The sequence below is a fragment of the Crocodylus siamensis genome, chromosome 9, assembly GCF_052110815.1.
Source record: "Crocodylus siamensis isolate JL-2025a chromosome 9, ASM5211081v1, whole genome shotgun sequence".
Taxonomy (NCBI): domain Eukaryota; kingdom Metazoa; phylum Chordata; order Crocodylia; family Crocodylidae; genus Crocodylus; species Crocodylus siamensis.
In genome coordinates, this window is record NC_143403.1 from 25,399,666 (window position 1) to 25,425,420 (window position 25,755).

The following is a 25,755-nucleotide window of genomic DNA, read 5'->3' on the forward strand; positions in this document are numbered from 1 at the left end:
ACACACAGTGAGTTGTGCTATAACAGATAGCTTTATTGATCAAAGAGGGAGAGCATGGGAAAGGAATGCAAAACAAAAGGAAAATTGAAAGGAAACTGCCCTGAGCAAATCCACATAGGCTTGTTTGGCCCTTTTCATATGTGTCTAGATCACAATTTTAATTTACTGGCTAAATTTCAGGTAGGTTACTCACATCTTCATTCAGAGCCTGATTAAGCTCACTTTGGAGGCCACAGCTTGGTTCTGTGTTTTCCAAGATGGGGTGACCCCTTTTTATAATTTTTTGTGACCTCATCACTAAATCCCAACCAGAAGCAAGCCCATTGGATGCTGACCGATGCTTCTAAAAGATGTCAGTACCACCCGGTGAGGTGACCTGGTCATTTGGTGGGAACTCTCAGGGCAAAGAAAGAGCGAGCCCCCCTCTCCCTCTGGAATTTTTATCGCCCAGTCACGTGGGCTCGGCGGTAAATGAAACAGAGAGGGTCGAGCTGTCTGCTTACAGCAGTGAGGCAGACTGGGTGTGATTTCTCCATTCTATGTCTAAAAGAAAAAGAAACAACAGTAGATATTGTAACAGGGAGCTAATTACCCTGTTACTAAAGGAGGGAAAACAGAGAAAACTTACTGAGAGTTGAGATGCCAGCCAACAATGATGACATCATCTGTCTGTGCCCCACAGTAAAGGAATCTAACAACTGGAGAGATTTATAAATTATAGACTGGAAGAAGAGTGAGGAGAAACATAGGAGTGTGTTCATAGAGAACAACCCCCCGGAAGGAGACAAGTGAGAGAAATTCAGCCCAGTCGGTTGAAGCAGCCTGTGCAGAGGCACGGGGAACTTGGGAGCAGCTTCAGAGTGAGCGATAACCCTGGGATGGAGAATCAGTCATTCACCTGCATCCTTGCAAAAGAGAAGTGAAACTACTCCATGAGACAGGGGAGAAGAATGCCTCAACATTGACAACAGGACTCTAGGAGAAAAAGAGGAGAAGAGAGACAAATAAAGAAGGTGAGTTTGGCTGAGCGCCATTCACTAGACCGAGAGACTATGAAGTGGACACTGCTGACCTGTGTTCTAATGTGATTGCTTTATGTTAATTTTGTTTGAGTAAGAAGTCATTCCCCTTAGGGAACAGAATTATAAGAACTACAGTGATTCTTCGTTTGGTTATTGATTCCTTTAATTTCCCATCAAAAGCATGGTAGGTGAGCAAAACAAAGGAAGCTGGTTACAACACTTACTCACTGCAACACTGTTGCAGGGCTCTAGGATGTCCTGCTCCATTTAAGGGCTAAAACTGCTAAGGAGAGGGCCCAAACAGTCAGTTGAGAGCCCCACCTGCTGGATACCAGGGCAGCCAGAATGTGATAGCTGGCCCACACCTGCCAGCGGTCAGCTGACCAGAAGGGGCAGGGCCTGGCATATATATAAACCCCAGGGCTGCAGGCAGAGGAGAAGGAACCTCTAGGGAGGAAGTGCCTAGTGATGCAGTAGCTGTCTGATCTGCTAATGGGGCTCCAGGAGCTCCACAGGTACCCTTGCCTACTGGAGACTTAATGCCAGGGATGAAATCTGATTCTCTTAAAGGGTCAGAGCACACCCTGATCTTTTATATTATGTTATAGCCTAGGGGCTTATGTTTAGTTTGCTGTTGTATAACACTGGTGGTTTGAGTGAGGCTATTTGGAGAAAGAGGTGGCCTCACTGGGGGCCCACTGCAGTGTGGGGACCCCAGCACCAGAGAGGGTGTGGCATTTGGGGGTGCACAGGCTCTGGCACCAGAGAGGGCACAGCATTTGGGGTGCAGAGGCAGGGCTGTGGAAAGCCCAGGTGCCAGTGAGGCACAGAGACAGGGCTGCAGAGGGCCCAGAGAGGACAAGGGGGCCAAATCACAGCAAGACTTAGACTGGACAATGTCAATGCCATCTGCAAGGCTTGGGGCATGGTAAAGGGGTGGTTGGAGCCACACATATAGCCCATAAGGCCAGTGTGTCCTGTGACATCTATTTTGAAATGGGACCCACAAGGTGTCCGGGAACCCACGGGGTCAAAGATATCCATCAGGACCATGTCCAATGGGACATGAAAGTAGCCTCCCTATATTATAAATATATCAAGATGGGCAACCTCTATTTTTTTTCCCCCACCACATCAGGCTGAATTGGCACAGTCGAGGGGCCCTAGGGGTAACACAGCCATCCTTGAGGACCCCATCCCATGACACCGCCCCCCCCGGAAGAGTTGAGGTGTTCAAGCCTCAGGGCACGTTGGGGTGGTTCTGCATCTTCTGGACCTGTTACTCATAGTCCTTTCTGGACTGTGAATTTGCTACCACATTCTGGCTTCCCTTGAGGTGTTCCACAGTCATGTTGGACTTCTGAAGCTGCCATGCCCCTCTTTGAACCTTGGCATTGGTGTTCTGCATGGTCTGCAGCCATTGAAGCAGACCATGGTCGGATAGGATGGTGAACTGCCTGCAGGGGAGCTTTTTTTCTTGTCCCCATTCTTGCCTGTTTATTGGCACCTCCCACATGATCTTCAATAGTCTGTCACATTCTGGGCTAGCCTGGGCCAATAAAAGTTTGGCAGCAGCAGCCCTTGCCCATGTGACCAGCACAGCGTATATCACGAGCCATAGTAAGTAATTGCTGCGTAAACTTAAGAGGTACCACAAGCTGGTGATAGGGCTCCATGGTTCTTGGGTACCCATAGCCAATATAAGAGACCCTTATCCCAGACCACCTGTTCCCTCTTATCTGGGGTGAACTCAGTCTCTTGCTTCTGGACCATCTGCTGGAGTTCCTCCAAGCTGGGGTCCACTACAACCTCCTGCTGGAACACCAGCTGCCCAGCTAGGCAATCAGTGGGGAATTCTAGTGCTTCTGTAAGGAGTGCACCTTCCTCCACAGGGAGGGTCTCTACTTCCTCTCCAAGATCCTTGGCTTCCTCTGCTACTGACTGACTGGGCTCCTCCTTAGGACTTCCACTTAGCTCACCCTCAGACTTATTGGTTCCCTCAGCGGCTGACTGGCTTCCACAGTAAGAGGGATTCTCTCCCCCTCTGCTGCCATAGCCAACTGGGTTACCTGGCTCTGGGAGGTTTCCCCACCTTCCGCCTTTGCCTTCTTGCTCTGTTGGCGAGTCACCACTCTGCATCTCACCTAGGATCCATAACTGCAGAAGTAATACCATATACCCTAGTGGTTTTTGTTGTACCCTAAGATGCTACTATAGATTACCTGGCCTTCCAATCCTTGTGGCTTTTGTGGGAAAGAGGCTGTGTCAATTATGTCAGTTTACTATGCCAGACAATGGGACATGTTGTGGGCTGCCTTCTAAACCAGAAGCAGGGTAATCCCATCCATGTGAATGGATTAATTAGCATCGCTGACTAACAGAGCCAGTTAACTCATACCTATGCAAATTAACCCTTTGTACCATGTGGATGCACCTATAGTGCTTCCAGTTTAGGAGAGCCCACCAGAGCAGTACTACTTGCTTGAGGGAGCTACTGCCAGTTAGGGTAGTTTTCATTTAAACCTAGCCTTAGACTCCCCCCATTCCAAATGGCCATGTGTGTCAGGCAGAAATTTGCAAGTGTCATCCATTTCACTTAGGGGGAGCAAATGGACCAAATGGCTTAGATGTTCCAAAGCAGAATTGTCAGCCAGGGAGAGAAGAAAGTTAAAAAAAAAAAAATCTTTCCCTCTCCCACACAGTTATCACATGGCAAAACAATCTTTCTTCTTCTCCTTTTTACAACCAATTTCTTATTTTGGTTTCAAGTGATGAGGGCAGAACCTTGGCCTGCTCCATGGATAGGAATTATAGATCCCTCTTGGTGGCAGAGAGTTCATGTGAACACTTGCTTCTGCAGGAAATCCTCCAAGGCTTATGCCAAACCCCACTGAAATAAATGGAAAGATTCCCATTTACTTCAAAGGGCAATGGACAGAATCACAGAGTAGGGCTGGAAGGAACCTCTTGAGGTCATCTAGTCCAACCCTGACCCTGAGGCAGGATCATCTCTATCCAAACCAGCTCATACAAAACCTTGTCTAACATATTGCTAAAACTACAGAATCAACTCTGTTACGCAATTACAAAGCATAGCACCCTCACCTACCACAGGTAAAGCAGGGTGAAAATGGTGGCCAGTAGGACTGTGTGAAACACCATCATTTTGTTTTGACATCCATTTCACCATTTCAAAGGGACAATGTTTTGTTTCATCATTTCATTTCAAAGCACCGTCCCATTTCATTTTGTCAAAATTGTTTCCTGTTTCAACTCATTTCAACATTTTGCCCATAGGCTATAATGGGGAATAATAAAAATACCAAAAACATTGTAATTTCTTGCCTGATTCAGTTGCAAATTGCAGGGATGGTAGCCCCTTCTGAGGTCACAAATCCTGCCAAGTTTCAAGGAGATAGGCACAGAGGTTTCTTGGAAACTGCACCTCAAAGTTTTGAAAGCAAAACTTGCTGGCAGTGGCAGCTTTCTGTCATCCAGTGTGCAGGTTCAGGGGCTTGCATGCCCAGGAGGGCTGCAGGGCCATGCCAGACTCCACCTAGGGGTACAAGCCCCGGATCTGCACCCAGATGACAGGAGACTGCCGCTGCTGCCTGGGACCAGCGCTGGCCACAACCATGGAGCTGAGCTGAGCTCAGCTCAACTCGGCTCCTGCAACCATGGCTTCAGGGAGCTTAGCCCAGCAGTGGGAGGCAGGCTGCAGCCCTGGCCTCCCACCATCAGGCTGCCCTTGAAGCAGCTCCACAGCCCCATGGAGCTCAGCCCAGTGGTGGGAGGTGGAGTGTGGTGCTTGGGCTGTGCTCCAAGAGGTTCATAGCACCGTACAGCTCAGCCCAGTGACAGGAGGTGGAGTGCAGCAGTGCCTCTGCTCACCTCCTGCTACTGGGCTGAGCTCCATGGGGCTGGCAGAGCCGATCGGAGTGCAGCCTGGCAGTGGGAGGTAGGCAGAGCTGGCCCTGTGCTCTGATAGGCTCCGCCACCCCCACAGAGTATAGCCCAATGGTGGGAGGCAGGGAGAGCCAGGGCTGTGCTCCCCACCAGGCTGAGCTACATGGGGCTCCGGAGCCACTTGGAGCACAGCCCTGGCTCTTTCTTGCCTCCCACCAATGGGCTGCTTCAAAACTCGAAATATTTCAAAACTTTTGAAATGTTTTGAGCGCCCTCATTTTGTTTTGAAGTGGTTTTGATGCTTTTTATTTCATTTAGATTTTGCTGTTTCAAGCTCAAAACGTCAAAACAGCTTTGAAACGAAACATTTGGTGAAATTTTGCACAGCCCTAGTGGTCAGTGTCCTACTGATACAAGGATTGTTAAAATATGTCTGAGAGATCTAAGGAAAAGGGGCATACTTGCACATCCCATGCCAATCTGGCCACAGGAAAAATTCCCTCCTCCCCCCAAATGTGGTGATTGGTGTGACCCTGAGTGTAGGAGCAAGACTCTGTGGCTAGGATTCTCTGGATTTTAATTCCACCAGAAATTTTGGCACACCCAATCAGGATCCCCAGATTTAGCTGCAGCCAACACTCAGTGCTTCTGAGGAAAGTAAAAAACCCCCCAAAAAACAAACCATCCCCACCTGCCCCATGTAGCAAAAAGAGGGGGAAAAAAATTCCTCCCCAAGTGACAATGAGCAAAGCCCAAAGAATGGGAAATACCCATATCGTAGCACAAAATACTCCTAGATTGGGGCAGGTAATTATTTTGGCTCGAGGGCTGCTTAATGAGTTTTGGCAAGCTGTGGAGGGCTGCATGAGTAGCCCTGCCCCTTGACAGGCACCCCGCCCCCTGGTTACCATCTTGGGACTGTAAGTCCTGCTACCTAACTCCTGACCTTTGCCACCAGAAGTCCCTCCTTTTGCATCTACTACATACAACATTCATTAATTTGCTTCCAAAAATACCTTTGTCCTCATTTACATGTGGTTGTGTAGTGTACATAGATTCTATAATAGCATAAAATGAAGTCTTACTCTTGTATATTGTGTGGGGTTTGGAGGGGTATGGGTGGAAGAGTATAGTTTTGTGGCTAGCTGTGGGGGTGCGTGTGTGGTTATGTGTGTATGTAGGGTGTGGTGTTTATGTGACGTTTGTGGGGAGATGGATAGTTGTGGGGGTCGGGGTGGGTATGGAGTTGGGGGGTGGATGTGTGTGTATGTGGGGTATGGGTGGGTATGGGGTTTGTGGAGGACTGTAAGGGTAGGGTGGTTGGGGTGTTCATGGAATATAGGGACTCTGTGGAGGGGGAAGGTGGCTGGGGTGTGGGTGTGAGGTGTGCATGGGGGGTTGTGGGTGCATGTGTATGGTGGTGCAAAGGGGGGTATGGGTACATGTGTATAGTGGGGTGTGCATGTGTCCCCCTATGAATATGTTCCTTCCCTTGCCCACAGCCCCTACCACCAGTGGCAGTAGCAGTCAGTGAGGCCTCAAGGTGCTCGTGATGTGTGGCAGGCAGAGCCCCTGCCAGCCTGGGCTCTGCACTCCTGCTGGCCTGAGTTTCACGCTCCTGCTGCCCCTGGCCCCAGGGCACTGGAGTGGGCCCTGCATTCCTGCCTGCCCACTTCCTGCAACTTCCCCCCCACATGCCACTGCTGCCCTTCTCCTGCCACTTCCCTACCTTCCCACTCACAGCCACTGCTTTCCCCCACTCCCACCTGCCCAGAGAAGCATGAGACCCAGCTTTGGTTCTCTCTATATGAGTGGGTTCACCACATCTCCAAGTGGAAACTTGAAGAAACATCTAGGGAGAAATATAAGAGTTTTTCTCAGGCTGGGGACTGATTGGCTAAGCAGCAGCTCTGCAGAAAAGAACCTGGGGGTTACAGTGGACAATAAGTTGGATATGAGCCAACAATGCACCCTTATTGTGAAGACGGGTAACAGCATACTGGGCTGTATTAATAGAAGTGTTGATAGCAGATTGGGGGGAAGTAATTATTCCTCTCTATTCTGCACTGGTGAGATCACATCTGGAGTACTGTGTCCAGTTTTGGGCCACCCACTACAGAAAGGATGTGGACAAATTGGAGAAGTCTAGTGGAAGGCAATGAAAATGGTTAGGGGGCTGGAGCATATGACTTAGGGGAGGCTGAAGGACTAGGTTTAATTAGTCTGGAGAAGAGAAGACTGGGGGTGGTGGTTCATAATAGCCTTCAACTACCTGAAGGGTGATTCCAAGGAGGGTGGAGCTACACCAGTGGTCTCCAAACTTTTTATGGTAAAGATCACTTTTTGTAAGCAAAGGGCACCCCAGGATCTACTGTTGCTACCCCCCTGGTTCCTGCCCTGCCTTGCTGTCCCCCAACCCCCACCCAGGAGGCTGTGGCTTGGGGGTGAGGGATACTGGCAGGGGACTATGGGTTGGGCACTGGTAGGGCCAGGGGGTTTTGGCCAGGGGGTTTGCAAGCCATCAGTCTTGGCAGATGGGTCCTGATATGAAAAAGGTTGAGAACCACTGGCCTAGATGATCTTCTGAGGTCCCTTCCAACCCTAATTTTCTGTGATTTCTAATTCACTATTCAGTCTCTAGTCAACCTCTTTTAGATGTGTAGCATGAAGAAAACATTTGTAGGTTTCTGGGGGGTTTTTGGGGCTACTGAGAAGGGTACTAATGGCTTTCTAGTCCCAGACCCTTCGAAGGGCCTAGTGCTGCTATTAGCAAATGCTCTGTGGTGTTGGACAGCAAAGACTGGAGGCATAAGCCCAGAGCCCACAAAGGGCATGACTGGGGGCCAAAGGACCCAGAGCCCAGAAAGACCCAGCTAAAGTAAAGTAGGCCAAGGCCAGGGTGCCTCAGCCCAGAAAAGGCCCTAAGACCTGAAGCAAACCCCACCCTGCCTTCTAGGGGAAGCCTCTCTGTCCAATTATAACACCAAGATGTGGCAGGTAAGACAACAGGGTGGGACTCTGAGAGGCTAGAGGGGGTGAGCAAGGTGGGACCCAGGTAGCTACAAGGGGGTGAGTTGGCTGCTCCAGCACTGGATATACTATTGGTACCAACCTGCCCTATTTTCTGCCTTATTTTGGACTAACACAGCTAATTACCAGCCTAAGCATGTTGGAGTGGACATCCTCACTACAGATGCACTTGAAAGCAAGCTGTGCAGACAAACCCTAACTCTCCTGTCATATTGTACAAGAAGTTTGGGCTCCTTCCTCACTCAGGTTACTGGCTCTCATTCTACTAGTGCAGTACCTCTATGTTTTAGGCACCTATGTTATTTTTTGAGCCTAGCTCAAGGTCTAACATGAAAAATAAGTAAGAAGTGAAACACTGAACAAGGGTTCCACAGCCTTCTGTTAGCAGAGAGTGGCATTTAGACTACAGAACTCAGGAATACTAATACATGTTCAAGTATTTATTTTCACTGTATATGCTAACTTTTTATGCATGGTTCTGCTTTGAACACTTAAAGTAGGAGGCAGCTGGCAATATGGCACCTAGCACTGTTGTGGGCCATCAATCCTCTATTGCCCTAGCTCAGTGCAAACTAAATTCTCCATATAGACATGATATTTCTGTTGTTTACCTTCAGAACTGATTAATTGCACAGTTACGTTGAGACCAGCTACATGTGCAATATACCAATCACACCATAAAAAGCTCCAACCAGCTATAAATTTAGATCTAAAAAATGTGTACTAACTGTATAGTTAGTTGCTATTGAGCTTCAGTTTGCACATGTAGCAGGGTTTCCCCTGTGTCTGGGAGCTCCATCAGATGTGGGTTCCCAGCTGCAGGGGTGCACCTTACCTAGCCAGTGCTGTGAGTCCTTCAACTAAAGGGACTCTTAGCCCCAGAAGCTGCCAACTTTGGGTCCCAGCAAGACCCTGCAGCTACCAGGACCAAGAGTCCAAGACCTCTGTGTTAGGGTCACAGTATTTGGATCTTAGCGAGCATTGGATTTGCAGCTGAAGAAAAGGCTATAACCTGTGGCCTGGCACAGCTGCTAACCACAAGGCAGAATGGTAAGTTAAAAGTAACATTACAAGACACATGGGCAAGTGTTTTCCTAACAATATAGTAGTGTTGTAAGATATATAGCTCATTGTGTAAGAAGAACAGGATGCAGACTACCAGCTATCATTAGGAGATAAAGCAGAAGCAAGACCTTGGAGATGGTGAAGAAATCAGGAAGAAGCTGTAAGTGACCAAAAGAAGCTGGGGTCAGAGTGTTAGGCATGCACTTATAGCAAAAAGACATGTAAATAAGTAAAATGCATAGGTAATTCCAGCTAATGAAATAAACAGTAAACAGAGGCAGAGCTTAAGATGGGAAGGACTAAGGGTAGGACAAAGGTGGACTAAATGTTAATGAGCATGAACCAAGGTGTATACATATGGAAATAACTAATGTTCACTGTACCTCCCTGGTTTGTTGGAACATTGCCTGAAGCTGTCTCCATTTTGAATAAAGCTGTTGATGAGAAATGTGTACAGGTGATGCATCATGGTATTGACCTGTAGTCCCCCTAGTCATTGGGCATTGCATGAAGTCAAGGTCTAACACCATGGATATTGGGCCCCAGGAGATGCAGGGGCAGAGAAACTCCAGGGCAGGGAAATGGCTGCTGTGGTAATCTTTCTTTCCTGGATGTGCATGAAACCCCTGAGGTAGGGAGATCACTGAAGCAGCTGCTGCAATAAAGCATGATGAGATTCAATGTGCGATCCCACAATCATGCCTCTAGCCATGCATGTGACATGGCAGAAACACAATTGTGTGAATCATGTATTAGATCCCACTGTGTCTTTACCTGCATATGTAGAGCGGACCTACCTGTCTCTGTTACATCTTCCTTCCATGTGTTGCCCAGTTCCATAGTAACTGTTCCTTTGGTCATTCCTAGGAAATGATGGTTGTTACGTAGGCTAGCAACAGACATTCAAAAAGTCTGAGTCTGAATTGATTCAATCATTGCAGGTTAATTTAACCTGCGTAGATTGAACTGATTTGCAAGTGAATAGACATTCACTTTTGATTCTGGAAATGCAGGCACGTGCCTGCAGTGGCTCAGTCTAGAAGCTAGGGAGTGCTAGAGTGAGCCCTCCCTTCCCTTCCACAGTAGTCTCAAGGCTGGAGGGAAGCAGACCTGGGGGGCATAACGAGGCCCCATGGCAGGCTGCAAAGTATGACTGGGGAGGGGTTTAAACCCCCACCATGGCCTGCAGAGACCCCAGCCGGAGTGTGCCTGCACAAGGAGAGGGGAATCAGCTATTGCCAGCCTAGTCCTGAGGGGAGAGGGTGTGTGTAGCCAGACATCAGCCTGGGCAGTACCTCAGGGGAAGGGAAACAGGGTTAGGGTTAGGGGATTAAAATCCCGTCTCCCCTCTCAGGCATGGGCATGGGGAGCCCATCTAGGGTATTCCCAGCTTTCCTTATTGCTCACACAGTGGGGGGCCTGGCCAGAGCTGGCTGGCATGGCCTCACCATCTGCCTGGGGCTGTGGCTGTGGCTGCAGGACTGAGCAGGCCTAGTCTATGGATGCTGCTGTGGGTGGGCATGGAGGGGCTGGCTCAGGCTGAGCTGTGGGGGCTGGGCCCTTCTCAGTGGGCTGTGGCTCAGGCTGGGGCCATGGGATTTGTGTGCCCAGATTCCCCATTCCCAGGTTGGGTGAGGCTGTCATGGGGTCACAGCCAGCTGGGAAGGGCCTAGAGGGGTAGTCCCAGGCCAGGCTACAGAGGCAGGGCTCTTCCCAATTGGCTGTAGCTACATAACAGCCTGACTTGGTGTGCACAGACGGTGGCTGGCTAGGAAGTGGCACAGAAGCAATGCCACTGCAGCTGAAGAAAGGTGCCTTGATAGCCAGATTGGCCACGTGGGATGTGTTAATCATGCCCATGGCTGCCCAGGCTGGCTCAGAGGCATTGGTGGGACTGGATCCCGGCAGTCGGCCACCACGGGGGCTCATATGGTCACAACCACCATTGCCACACCCCCTGTCCATCACTGTCCAGCATCCAGCTGGCTGTAGCCCCACCAGAAGCTGCATGCTGGCCAGGCCTTCGCCTCCCGCTGCTGCTGCCGCCCCTGCCCCTGCTGCACCGCTCTGGGTGAGTGAATGGGAAGCTTAAGCCTGGAGGCTTCTGCCAAGTGCATGGAGCTCTGGGTCCAGCTCCTGGCTCCCTTCCATCTGCTCCACCCATCTACCCACAGTTTCACCCATCTACCCACAGTTTCACAGCCTGCTGGAAAGGGCCCAGCCCCTCCATGCCCTCCCTCAACAGTATCCATGGCCTGGCTCAGCTCAGCCCTGCAGCCACAACCCCAGCTCTAGCCTCAGCCCTGCAGCCCCAGTCTCAGCCCCAGGTAGATGGCAGGGCCATGCTGACTGGCTCTTGTCCTGCCCCTGCCCCAGCTGCTAGAGCAGTGTGTGGCAGGGCGTGGGGGGCAGGGTCCTGACAGGGATTTCTCTGCCCAGGCCAAGCAGACCCCATCTGGAGTCCTTGTGGGAGAGTGGAGGAAGCGGGAATAAGCCCCTTCCCTCTCCCTTCACCTTAGAGGCCATGTCGGCTGGCATCTGGCCACACCCCTGTCCTTGCTCCAGTTACAGAGCAGAGGGGCGGGGCCACCCCGTTCTCTGGAGCAGGTAGCACAGCCAAGCCCAGGGCTGAAAAGTGTGCTGGGATGCTGCGGGACTCTGATTTAACTTAAACCAGGAAAGGGACTGGAACAGACGTTGCATAAACCATTTTGACCCAAATCTGTTAAGTCTGGTACTACATTTAACCAGGTATATCTTAAACCAGTTTTAGCCATTTTAAAAATGGTTTAAGTGCACTGAATTTCTATTCTGTTTCAGGTTTAAGCTGGTGATCACTTAAACCGGTTTATATGTAACTTCTGTCCCTAGCTGTAGAGTTTTTTACTTGTAGTATGGTAGTGGTCTTAGAAGGCAGCTTCATAACAACAGGATGCAGGGCACTTTGGCTAGGAAGGTCCGAAGTTAGTGAAGTTGACCAGTGACTTGGGGAAGTGGTGTACCTTGCAACAAAGATTGAATTTTAGTGAAGGGACAGGGAGAAAGTTCAAAGGATCCTGCTACTGTAGGAAAGGAGCAAAGGAACTCCATTTTGCAGAGCAGAATGCTAAGCACTTCAGAGCAAGAGGCTGTAAGGGGAGCCTGGCAGGGCTCTTTTAAGGTAAGGGACAGAGGGAAGGAGAGAAAAAGCAAGGGCCACCTGTAAAAGTGCCCTGCCAACCATGGAATTTTATAGAAACACTTCCAAATAAGTCTCAGGGCTCCCTCAGGCTGGTAATTTCTCTATACTGTGCTCTACTCCTAAGTAGTAAAGTGGCCTCACCTGATTTTTGTTCCTCCTTGTTACTGTTTCCTAACTTAATTTTTTCCCCAAACTGTCATTACTTTGAGAATACACTCATTTTCCCCAAATTGTTTCACAGAGGAGTCTTTATAAAAAATCATTAGTCTACTAAGATTTTTTTTTTTTTCAATTAAAACAAATTGTTGGATTGAAATTCTTAAACATGAGATTTTCCAGCATATGGAGCATTTAAAAATGAAGCCAGGGCTTCTTCCTCCCTTCAGCTCTCTACCTCTCTGCCCCCCCCCTTCATTAATGGCTTAAAGGTATAGTATTTATTAGTGATACCATGAAGTTCTATAACATATTTTGTGCACAAAAGCCCGTGTTCAGCAAATTGCTTTGACTAATACCATATCCAGTTACCTGAATGTTGGAGGTATATTTTGTTGCATTGCCAACAAAAGCAAGTAATAATACTTCTAAGAATTTTAACTGCAGGATATAAAATGTGTGGTGTGCGTCTGTTCTTGGCAATAACTTTAGAGTGAGAACCAGATATAAAGAAAATAGATATAATTTATTCTGTGTATATGGCTGTTGTTTTTCACCACAGGTTTGTGGTGGTTTCACTGCAGTTAAATTTGAAAAGTAGTATTATTAAGCAGCTTGCTGTAGTATAATCACTCTAGCAATGTTTACTAAGATATAATGGAAATTCTAATATCATGAATTTCTGACTTGTTGCAAGTTGAACTGTGACACTTTAATGTATAAAATGTACTTCTAAGCATGTTTGGACAAAACAGAATCATAGAAAATGAGGGTTGGAAGGGATCTCAGGAGGTCATCATTCTAGTCCAACCTCTGCTCAAAGCAGGACCATTCCCAACTAGATCATTTCAGTCTGGGCTTTGCTGAGCTGGAACTTAAAAACCTCCAAGGATGAAGATTCACCACCTCTCTAGATAACCTGTTCCAGTGCTTCACAACCTACCTAGTGAGAGAGTTTTTCCTAATAGCCAACCTAAACTTCCCATGCAGCGGCTTGAAACCATTGCTCCTTGTTCTGTCATCTGTCACCACTGAGAACAATCTAGTTCCATCTTCTTTGGATCCACTCTTCGGGTAGTTAAAGGCTGCTGTCAAATCTTCCCTCAGCATGAATGACATGGGCCCCCAGCAGCTGGTGGGGCATGGCGGCAGCAGGAGCACGGCAGTGGTAAGTGGCGGAGTTCCTGCAGACGCTGCCAGTGCTGTCGGCAGTGGGGGGGAGGGGGTTGGTGACCACACGCTGCCAGCGGTGTCAGTGGTGGGGTGAAAAGTGGCAACTGCACACAGGCACTGTCTACAAAGTCAGCAGTGCCTTTTTGTAGGGGATGCACTGCCATGCTCAGGGAGTGCACGTGCAGCTGCATGCACCCCCTACACATCACTGCTGACCCTCAGTCTCTTTTCTACAGACTAAATAAGCCCAGTTCCCTCAGCCTCTCTTCAGATGTCATGAGTCCCAGTCCCCTAAACATTTTTGTTGCCCTCTGCTGGACTCTCTCCAACTTGTCCATATCCTTTCTATAGTGGGGGTCCAAAACTGCACACAGTACTCTAGGTATGGCCTCACTAGTGCAGAATACAGGGAAATAATTAGTTCCCTCGGTCTACGGGCAACACTTCTACTAATGCAGCCCAGTAAGCTGTTAGCCTTCTTGGGAACAAGGGTGCACTGATGACTCATATCCATCTTGCTGTCCATTGTAACCCCCAGGTCCTTTTCTGCAGAGCTACTGCTTAGCCAGGTGGTCCTAAGCCTGTACTGGTGTATGGGATTTTTCCATCCTAAGTGCAGGACTTTGCATTTCCCCTTATTGAACTTCATGAAATTTCTTTTGGCCCAACCCTCCAATTAGTCCAGGTCACTCTAAATCCTAGCCCCACCCTCCAGTTATCTACTACTCCCCCCAGCTTGGTGTCATCTGCAGACTTGCTTAGGGTGCAATCAGGGGCAGTACCATCCTCTTCCCGGTGGAGGGTGGGATGGGGCTGAGGTGGGCTAAACAGAAATTTGGGGTGGGGGTGCTGCACAGACAAAGGTAGGACATCTGCAACTTGGGCTGGGTAGGACTGGGAGTGCCACACCATTGCAGGCTGTGGGCAGGAGCAGAGTGGGCAATTTCCAAATCCAGTAGTGACACTTAACTTGATGCTCTAAATATTGTAACTAGAACATTGTCTTGGCACTGATTTGCAGCCAGTGGTCTTGGGAGTTTTGTCACTGACTTCCTTGGGGCCAGGATTTGACCCCAGCATTAGTTCCATTATTCATTTGTTTTAGTTACATATCAGGATAGAACTGATAATAATTGAAGCTGAGTAATAATTTGAATGAGTAGCAGGTTCTTCATATTTGCAATAGGAATGAGATATAACAACTTGGGTTGCTCCTTTTTAATATAGAATTATATAAAATTAGGGTGGGAAAATACCTCAAGAGGTTGAAGCAGGACCATCCTCAACTATATCAAGCCAGCCAAAGGGTCATATTTTCACTTGATTGGCCATTTTTAAGTTATTTGCTGCCATGTACTTGTCACAGCTATAAACTGCTGTTTGTGGCCAACTTGGGCAAAAATTGTCACTTCTGTTTGCACTCAAAGTTTTTCTAACCTAACCTAAACTTCCATTGTTGCAACTTGTGACCATTGCTCCTTATTCTGTCACCACTGAGAACAGTCGATCTTCATCCTCTTTGGAAACACCTTTCAGGTAGTTAAGGGCTACTATTAAATCCTTGTCTTCTCTTCTCCACACTAAATAAGCCCAGGCCCTCAGTCTTTCCTCATAAGCCATGTGCTCTAGCCCACTAACCATTTTTTTGCCTTTTGCTGGACTCTCTCCAATTTGTCTACATCCTCTCTATAGTGGGGGGCCCAAAACTGTACATATTACTTGAGAAATGGCCTCACCAGTGCTGAATAGAGGGGAATAACTACTTACCTTGATCTGCTGGCAATGCTTCAATAAATGCAGCCCAGTATGCCGTTAGCCTTCTTTGCAAGAAAGGCACACTGTTGGCTTATATTCAGTTTATTGTCCCTTGTAATATACACATAACAGTTATGTACCATGGTGTTTTGTATCTCATTACTAAGCAACTAGGGGCACTGACAGATGTAAGGGGAAAAAAACAAAACAGCCTTTTACCAGAAGAGGCATCATGAAAGTTTGACTTGGCTCCCCAGTGTCTGTATAGCTGGGGTACTGGGTCAAACTGACGCAATGCCTGTTCTGAGCATGTACTGCTTTTGGTGTGGGGGCACGCTGAGCTGAAAGTAAAGCTGAAAGTGAGGGGGGTTTTTCTACACATCTCTAAGTGGCCTAGGAATCTTATACAGTATTGCTGGACAAGCCCAAACTTGATATATTATGACATAGGCAGTGTACTAAGAAAAGTCCACAAATATTTTCTTCAGCCTTTGCACCTAATTGAGGTTGAATAGACTATTCCTGGATTCTATGGCACTTAACCTCCCAGGAGTGTCAGAGAGAAGCCCAGTCAAGTGCTCTTGACCCTAACTGGCAAAGACAAATGACTCATGTCAAGAATTAAGTGAATTAGCAACAAGCAGGCAGACAACACCCATAATATGCTAAAAGAAATGCAAATAACTAATCAGAGACAAAGCTCTTTAGCAAAGCTCTGGACCAACAGGAAGAGTCCAATCGCACAAACAGTTATTATGTATTTCTACACAGGAGATTCTTTCCTATTTCAAGGTGGAGAGAACAGGGGCAATTTTGCCATTCAGTATTGCTCCCTCTTAAACCCAAAACAGTACTAAAGGGGAGCATGAATACATAAGCCTTTTACTCCAGACCCAACTACTTTCCTTTTACAGAGCTGTGCTATAGAAAATGTGAATAATTTAGGCTGCAGGGGTATCGCAGCCTTTTTGAGAGTGTAAGTCCCTACCTTTAGGTGGGATGTGCTCTCATTAGTATTGGAAAACCAGTATTGTCTGATATTCAGCCCACTCAATATTGTTGATAGCTGGCAAATTCACTATTCAGTCTCTAGTCAACCTCTTTTAGATGTGTAGCATGAAGAAAACATTTGTAGGTTTTTGGGGTTTTTTTTAATGCACTAAAAAATATGCTCTTTGATGAATCAACTAGCCAATCTGTTCTTAATATTCTACCTTAGAACTGAACCATATCCTCTGTTATGACTACATTAAATCGAAGTTCAGAAATTTTATCACCCCTTTTAGAAGCAACATATTGAGTGGGGAAGGACTTATGGGAAGCAGCAGTCATGCAACATTTTGTATAATACAGACATTTTGCATTCAAAGTGCTAAAGCAGCTGGATTTGAGCATTTTCTACAATTGCTCTGCAATTCCCCCCAAGCTCTACAACTCTGATTATGATCTGTGGGCTAAATGCTGTTTCTCTGATCTACCTCCTCCAGATATTGAAGGCCCTAAATGTGGCACAGTTGCTGCAGCTTGATAATGCATAGAGACTGGCTGCAGATAGACTGCGGAGGGGTCAGGCATAGACTTGGAATGTTGTTGGATGAAAAGGCATCTGTCCCTCATCGCTCTGTAAGGAAGAAGCTGGAGAGGAACAGCAGGAGAAGCTGTGAGAATAGCTGGTGAACTGGATAATTGGTACTATACAAGTTTGCACCATTGGTACAGTTATAATAGCATAGGGCCTAGAGGTCTGTTCCATACTGAGAGTAGGACAACAGTTGACCTGCTTTATTGATAAATGTGAAGTTCATGGAAAGCAGGGGCAGCACTTTTTCCTTGTGTTGCCATGGAAAGCAGTGGGTTTATGTCATATCTCAGATTGTGATGGAAGAAAGGGAAGCTGCCACAGATACAACTGCAGCTGTAAATAGACCTTGTATTTGTCCCAGGAGAAAGCTTTTTGTCCTGGAGAAAGCTTTTTGTCCTGGGATCCTACAGCTCTACAGCTGTACAGTCATTTGTCTATACATCCCTCTGAAGTTTGTGGGATAGCATATGCTAATACTTTCTTCTAGGACACAGTGTAGACTTCTGTGAAGTGATTGTGGGTTAGTCCCTGGACAAACTGGCCAGGTTGTGTCCTCTCACTGGCTACCTGCTAGTGGAGGGAGGAGCAGCAATTCAGTTTGGAAGAGCAACATGTAAATAACTGTGCCACTCTTTTGTAATCTGGATCAAACCCGGGGACAACCAGACCCGCCTCAAATAAGACACCTACAGTAAAACCCGGTTATCTGGTATTGTTCTAGCTGGAATTCTCTACTAACTGGAATTTCTGGCTGGCCGGCTGGACGTGGGGGAGTAGGAAGCTTGCATGTGGCCGTGGCCATAGCCGCAGCTGCAGCCACCAGCACCCACCACCCTGTGCCGCTGCCACCCCACGTGTGGCTGCTGCCACCCCTCCCCCCATGCCCGCCACTCTGCATCTGGCCAGACTCCCCAGTGCCTCAGGTAACCGGCATTTTTAGATTACCGGCACCCCCCATTCCCCACGCATGCCAGATACCAGAGCTTTTACTGTATTTACAGTCTGTGTTGATCGAACTGGCTCAAGGTTTGCTTCTTATGAAGATATTTGTTTTTTAAAAACATGAATAATAATTAGGGATCTCCGGAAATCACACTGGAAGTACCGCGCCCCCCCTTGCAACTTGCCCCCCTCCCCCAGCAGCTCATTTAATGTTTTTCATTTTGCTGCTTGCCTACCCCCCCTCCCGGCTAGCCAGCAGAGGGGCCCTGCCAGCCAGGCCATTTGCTGCTGATCACTGGAGAAGTAAAAACCATGGTTTTAAATATGCCATGGTTTTCACTTCCCTGGCAATGGCCCCTCTGCCAATTAGGGGTGAGGGGTGGAGCAAGCAGTAAAATTAAAAACATTTAAAGGAGCTGCTGCGGGGGGCACTTCTGCCGCAATTTACAGAGGTCCTTAATAATAATACATTTGAACTTAAGTACATTGTAAATGCGCCCATGGTGGCAAGCAGCCATGTAACAAGTAAAAAAAACCACCATGTGCTAGAAAAACTATTTTTTTAATTAAAACTTTTGCCTTCTGCATGTCTTTGAATGACACCATTCAAAAGATGAAACCTAATCTTTTGCTCTAAACATTTTCAGTGGTTTAGTGTTTCTCACAAAAATGAAATGACTTATTTTTGGTCTCAGCTGAAGAATACCAAATTTTACAAGACTTTCTGAGACACCATTTACCCTGACCTTTTCTTTCTACAACACATTTGGCATATCTTTTTCTCCCAAATATATTTGCAAGTGTTAACACTTACCTTTGTAATGTAATACATTAAATAGTGTTTTTCCCTGCAAATGACTGTTTAATTTGTTTAGTATAACTGTACATAGCTATAGGCTGTGGCCCAGAGAATATCGTATTGCCTGAATGTTATTTGTTGTACTTCCAACAAAAGCAAATGATAATCTGCTGCGTGAGTGAAACGACTTGAAATTAGCTCATATTGTTTATTTTTTCTATGTAATATTAGATATAAATGGGTAAAGAAGATATAATGTCTGAAAAACTGTATGTTTTAGGATGTAGCCTTTTGCTTTCCTGTTTAAAATACTTTTACTGCTGTGAAATGCATTCTTGCCTTCTGGCCTTCAAACATGCAGATTAACTATTGACTTTTACCCTACTACACATTATTAGACATTTTTTTTAAGGAAAAAAACTGATTTCAAAATTGAAATAATTGTCTCCTTGATAGCAGAAGTATTGAACAGAATTAATATATTGCTGAAAACTTTCATTGTATTTAGCAGGTTTTTAAATTATGAACTACAGATTTAACATTTTTAAATTTCAAAATATTGACAGTGACTATAAAAAGTTGTTCTTTATCAAACTCTTTCATTAAAGCCACAGAGAAAACCGAGTCATCTTGTTACAGTTAAAGTATTTAATAAAATGGCCACAGCACCTTGATGGCTATGATTTTATAGCAGTTTCTCTGTTGTGCCTTTCTAGTTTTATCTTTTCATCTTTAGAGTGTTTACTAGCACATTGTGGCTATGCCAACCTAAAAATTTCTTGGTAACTTATTTAGCCAGTGCGTGTGATATCCAGTATCAGAAGATAGCTACGTCTACATGAAGTTCTGTATCCTAGTCACATGTTAACACAATCTGAAACTATTCAGTTAGAATTTATAGATGTCTAATGAGTGTGGTATGAGGGAGACAGAGACACTTGCAGCCATAGTGTGGGTTGTAATTTGACTTTCTTCAGGGATTGTCCTGTCTTTATAACAGTCCCCCTAATACAGCCTGTCTAGTGAGTGCAGAGGGCCAGGACTCTGTGATCATTCCATGATGAGGACAAAGAATAACTGTCCTATTTATTTTTCTTGATTGAACTGAATCACTAAACTGAAGAAAATTATTACCTGCCTATTCCAGTTAGCACAGGTATTGGTAAGTGGCCTTTGTAAAATCCCTTACAAAAGTCCAACATCAGGTTAAAATTAACTTGGGTAAATCCCACAGTGGATTTTCCTCAGTCAATTATAATAAGAGTTCTGTCCCTTGCTATGATGTCCATGTGCCAAAAAGATGGGAAGCTCATTAAACAATGGAAAGCCCTGAAAAAATAATAGATTAGATTGCAGATGTGAGAAGAAAAAATAATACACTAGAGTTCCGTGTTTTATAGTTTCATTCTTAACAATCCTTAATCTTCAATTAAAGGACTGTTATGGGTTGCTATATTCACTATATAAGCTAGGGGGATTAGTTTATATGATCTTCATACAAGAATATTTGTAGTTTATCAGAGTTTTTAGCTAGTGAAAAAAATGAAGTGAAAACATACTTTTGACCCATTCTATTAATCACCACAGAAAAAGGAAAATAATTTGAGTCAACTAATTTAATTTTATGTTAAAGGCACATAATATGTTTCAAAACTAATGTATGACTTGAAAAATGAGTCTAAATATTGGATCATTTTTGCCTTTATTAAATTATTTATATCCTTTGATATTTATTTATTTGTAGCTAAAAAGAACTGGTTTTCAACTTGGGGAATATATACAGTGTTGTTTTTCATGCACTGGAGTTTATATAAACATCTATGCATTGATACGTGAAACTATTTTTAATAGTTAGATCCTGACCTATCAAAAATACTGTTCTCTCATGTGCAGTATGGTATCTGTTTTTGCTAGCAGATCAGGAAAGCTGCTTAGGGGAGAAAGGAAAAAAGAATATTTCATCTTTTTGAAACTACAAGGTGACATTAATTTGGAAATTACACAAATTATTCAAATCTTATTGGGATGTCATGAGAAAAAATGTTCTGTGATCTTTCATAATATATGATCAGCATCTTAGTATCTTGGGTCTACCTCTAGTAGTAGGCAACCGTTGATCCTTCTGGATCACAGTGTATGTGTGAAAGGTGACCGGGACCGTCCTTTGACGCATTCACCTAAGCAGAAGTATAGAGGAATGCAGGCTGCCCAGACCTTCCATCCCCGCTTTAAACCATTGAGACAGTAATCCAAAGGCCAGACCAAATCCAGACGTTTGGTGCCTCAATGGCTGTAGTTATATGTGTGTACAGAAATCGAATCCAGGTTTCCCTTGTGGCAGACAAGGTTTCTACTACTGAACCACAATGTAAGATAGAACTAAGTACGCCCTAATGCTACAAATGTAATTCACAGTTTCCAGGGTGTACTTCATAACTCCACGTGATATAGAAATGATGTAGGCTCACGTCAGAGCAGTTGCCAGAGTTCAGAATATGCTTCAGCAGTAGTTTATAGCTGTGTACACAGAATCATGATCGGAATTAAATTACTCATGTCAACACTCATATGGCTTGAATTTGTTCTCTGGATTCTATTGTAAGGCCAAGTGTACAGAATATTAAAATTACTTATAGTCAGTCTTTAATCCTCTTTTACATGTTATTTAATTTTGCTTACAAATGTACAATACAATACAACAAACATTAAATGTATATACTAAAACACATGAATTCAGAACCCCACTTATTTTATCAATTGCTTAAGCTCATTTGATCATAAGGGACCGGGAGACCAAACAGCTATAAAAGAGCTCCATTTTCTATCAACTGAACCAAATCCTCCTTTGATCTGTTAATCCCAAATTTATAAGGTTAGGAGATAAGCAAGCGTAACTAAATTCCTTTTTCTTTTTGTCCACCTAATAGTCTATGAAGCAAAGCAAACATAATAAGCTTCTTTGCTGCTTTTCAGCCTCCTCTTGCTGAATAATTCAAAAAGTACATTACAGGTTTTATGAGTACAACTGTACACACAAGCAGAGCTCCATGATTTTTTGCATGCCTTAAATTTGCATACATTATATTTTTATTTTGCATTTCTGACACACAAGCTGAGTGCCTACTCCTTCTTGGCTTTTTATAAGGTCTTTGATGCTTGCTGGAGGAGAAGGCCTCTTTTGTCTCTGATAGCCTTAAGGCAGATCTAGGTTAGCAAGAAAGCCAGAGGTTTCAGGCTTGTTAAATGTCACTGTAATGGCTGTCTTTACGTATTGAAATACCAGCCTTCTCCTTTATAGGAAAATGAATCACATTACCACCAAGGGAAGCAAAGTCTTTGTTGGAGGAGACTGCTAGTCTGCTACTTAAGAAGGGGATTTAATTTTCCCCTCCAGGCTTTCTGGCCAGCCCACTACTGTTGCCCTTGTAGAACTCTGATATCATAGCATGTGAAAGATAGCAAACAAGAAAGAGCAATTAGCCATTAGTCATAGTCATTTTGTCTTGGATGGACAGACCATTTAAAATACCATGTGTATTCAGCAAATGGACGACAAGAATGGTGTGTGTAGGCAAGGCATGAATGTGTGGAACTTAATTTTCGTATTTTACATCTCTTGGGTTCATAATAAATATTGCTTGGCTGGTATTACATGATGGCTACTCTTCTGTTAAACACTTTTCATTAACCCTACTTCACAGATCAGTATCACTGAGAATTCCATCTACCTGCCAGGACTCCTTTTTAAATTCCTTATATAATGAAACAACTTGGATTTATCTAAATACAAATGATTTAAATTGGAGTTTTACTTATTATTTAAAACAACAGGAGTTGTCCTTTTTAGTTATCTTCATAAAGAAAGGTTAATTCTCATCAGTTGTAGACCACTCAAACATGTTTATTTGTAACTTAATATAGTGTTTACACTATATTTCGCATTTTTTGCTAACAAAGAAAATTTGATATAACCCAATACATTTACAACAACACACTTATATAGGTACCATATAACATAAATCTATTCTAAATAATCCTGGATGATGCATTTCATTTTAATTTTTCATCTGTGTCGAGCTATATTTTAGTAGAAAGTGGAATTCAATTACTATGCAGAAAAAATATTTTTTCATTTATTTATTAGTTCAAAAACTACCTTTAATGTGCTACATAATTTAGGCAAAAATATTATTTATTGGAAAAAAAAAACATAGGAAGTATCTGAAGTTGGCAAACTGAACTGATTTTTTTTTCCAGGTATTGTTCTTCAGGATTTTAGAACTAGTAGAGCTCATATTCAACATTTGGTTTTTAGTCATAGATTAAAAGTGAACAGGCTTTCTGGATTTTTCAAATCTCAGTTGATTTCTTTGAATGACCTGTGATTATTTTGTGGTAGATGAATAAGTTAAATTAATAAAACAGAACAACACTTTATTTTATTGCATGAATAGATTTCTTAAGGTATTGAGCTGGATGGTTCCATTATAACAGTTGTTTTTCCTTTTAAGTGCACAAGAGTTATGATCTACCTCTATCTCTCATCTCTGATAAACAGGATAAAAGCTTATAAGTAACAAAATCTATTAGTATTTAAACATTTCTGTGTTGCATTCATCATCAGGGATCAACAGGGATTCAGGTTTTCTGGTTGCCATGGAAAACTGTGGATTTTCTCCTTTTACAGAGAAACATGGATTTTCCCTTTATATGGAGAAATACAGTAAACTCTCTGGTAACTGGCACCTTAAGAGCTGGCATGCTCTGTTAACCAGCCTGCCAGCTTGTAAGGAAAAGTAAAACCGGAAGTGCCCACTGTGGCACTTCCAGTTTCTCCGAGCTGCCATGGCCCCGGGCAAAGCGGCCTGCACTGCTGAGCCCTCATGGCCCACGGGCATAGCAGGCTGCTCTGGGCTGTGCGGTGCCTGCCTCCCTGTCCCGCGGTGGCTGCAGGGCCCATAGGAGGGATGGCAATGCTGCAGGAGGAGTGGTGGGATGCCTCAGATGTGGCGGGAGAAGCGGCAGCTGGGGCCACTTAATTAACCAGCATATTTTGTTATCCGACATCCCCCATTCCCAGGGGATGCTGGATAACAGAGCTTTTACTGTACATGGATTTTCTCCTTTAAAGAAGAACACCACAGATTTTATCCTTTAAAGGAGAAAAATGCGGGTTCCCCTTGCAGTCTGGCAGTGTTCCAGCCTGCAAAGGGATGCTTGGGGCTACGGGGAGCGGGAGGAGGGCAACTGGAGGCAAGGGGCACCACATGCGTGTGCATGTTCACATAGGCATGCAGGTGGCAGCCAGGCAGCATGGAAAGCAGCTCTCACAACTCCTTCCAGGTAAGTCTGGGGTGGGGGTGTAGATTGAGGCTCCTGTGGTGAGGGAGTAGGGCAGGACTGGGACTGGGAGTGTTGCCCAGTTGGGACAATGCATGGGAGCCAGGGTGGGAATACACAGCCATGGGGCCCAGCTGGGGAGCAGAAGGGAAGCCATAGGTGGCTTGTCTGGGAGGTGGCGGGGGGGGGGGGGGCAGCTCTCTGTTGCTGTGCACACTCCTGGGGAGGGAGGCATGCGAGTGCCTGTGCCCCCCAGATTTGTGCATAAGGCAGCGGTGGATGTGGGCTCCCTGCTGTGGGCTCATGGCCCCCCACCCTACTGACCTCCCAGCAGAGCAGGGTGGAGAGGTTCAGTGCTGCTGCCAGGAGCCCCACACTGGCCCTGCTTCCATGGAGAGGTGCCCCTTTCCCACCTGGCAGCAGAAGGGGGCACAACTCTGCACCACCATGGCTGCTGCTGGTCAAGTTGGAGGCACTTTGCCATGGCAACCAGGTGGAGGGCAACAGGGCAGGGAGCCCCAAGCCCGCTGTAGGCCAGCCTCATTTACACCCCTCCCCCCCCCCAGCTCCACTTTGGCTGTGCTGCCTGCAGGGAAAGGGGGAGCTGGGCTCCAGACTCTGCTCTGGCTGCAGTCACCACTGCCTCTCACGGGTGGCAGCTGGGACTCAGGTACTGCTGAAGGGGCTGGGGTCCCTGGTCCTTTAGCCCTGGCAGCTGGGGGTCCTCTCCAGAAGGGCTGGAAGGGCAGGCATTTCATATTATGATGTTTCATTTTAATTGTAGAAGAACACAGATTTTGGGGGTTTTAATGAGACAATTTGTGATTTTTAAACAGAGTAAACCAGAATCCCTGTTCATCACCCTGCATGGTTCAGCTTTTTAAGAGATCAGGTTCTTATGTGAAAAGTGTTTTGTAAAGTCAAACAAGCATCTAACCTTATCACCAGAAACCAACTTCTACAGCTCAAAACACAAAACCTGCCATCGTATCTTCAGTACCCCCCACAAACTGCATATCAGAATCTATCAAAGACAAGAATACCAACTACCTGTGGGGGCACATTTCTCACAAAAAAAGCACTCTGTCTCCAATCTCTCAGGCCTGATCCTGAAATGGAATTTGCAAATCACTTTTCACAGCGGGCCTATGAACTTCACTTCATCAGCCTCCTAGGTACAGAAAATAATGGACTCAATATAGACACTGGATTTATGACACAGTACAACTTGCTAGATATCTGACTCCCCAGATACCTCTCCACTTTTACCTGCTACATCTCCCTTCCCCCTACCCCAGCCTGTCTCTCTCACCCCTTGATGCCTTCATTTCCACTTTCACTGACTTACTTTCTTGCCTGCATTGCATGCCAGCCTCTGGCTTCTTTACTATTCCTTCCATCCAGGAACAGTACATATATACACATGCTAACTGCAGGTGCTTCCTCAGACTGACAGAGGGTTTTTCAACCTGAAATCTGGCATCCCAGGCAGCTAAGCTGAGCTCACTTGGCGCCTCACAACTCCACTGCAACCAGCAAGCCTTAGGCCTGTTGAAGACATGATGGGCTTGGGCTTTCCCTAGCCAGGACTGTATGTGTGTGTGGTAGCTGGAAGTTATGGCACCTCCTACCCACCTTTCACCAGGGGTATCCTTGGTCCTGGCATTTCCTGGGACTGCTGTGCCATCATCAGTCCCACCAGGCCTCCCAACCCTGGCAGAGTGCAGTCATGCCCAGAACCTAAGACCACCTCCTTCCCCATAGCCCTATACTATACCTCTGAGTTCATAGAAGGTCAGCAGGG

General features: G+C 45.7%; 1 long non-coding RNA gene across 1 annotated transcript in view; it reads left to right on the top strand.

The window, feature by feature from the left end:
• Positions 1-499: 499 nt before the first annotated feature.
• The window catches only part of LOC149857232 (uncharacterized), a 100,625-nt gene continuing 75,369 nt past the window's right edge, over positions 500-25,755 (top strand). Inside the window, exon 1 of the long non-coding RNA XR_016444207.1 lies at positions 500-1,013. This is a non-coding gene — a long non-coding RNA (uncharacterized LOC149857232). The remainder of the gene's footprint in view (positions 1,014-25,755) is intronic.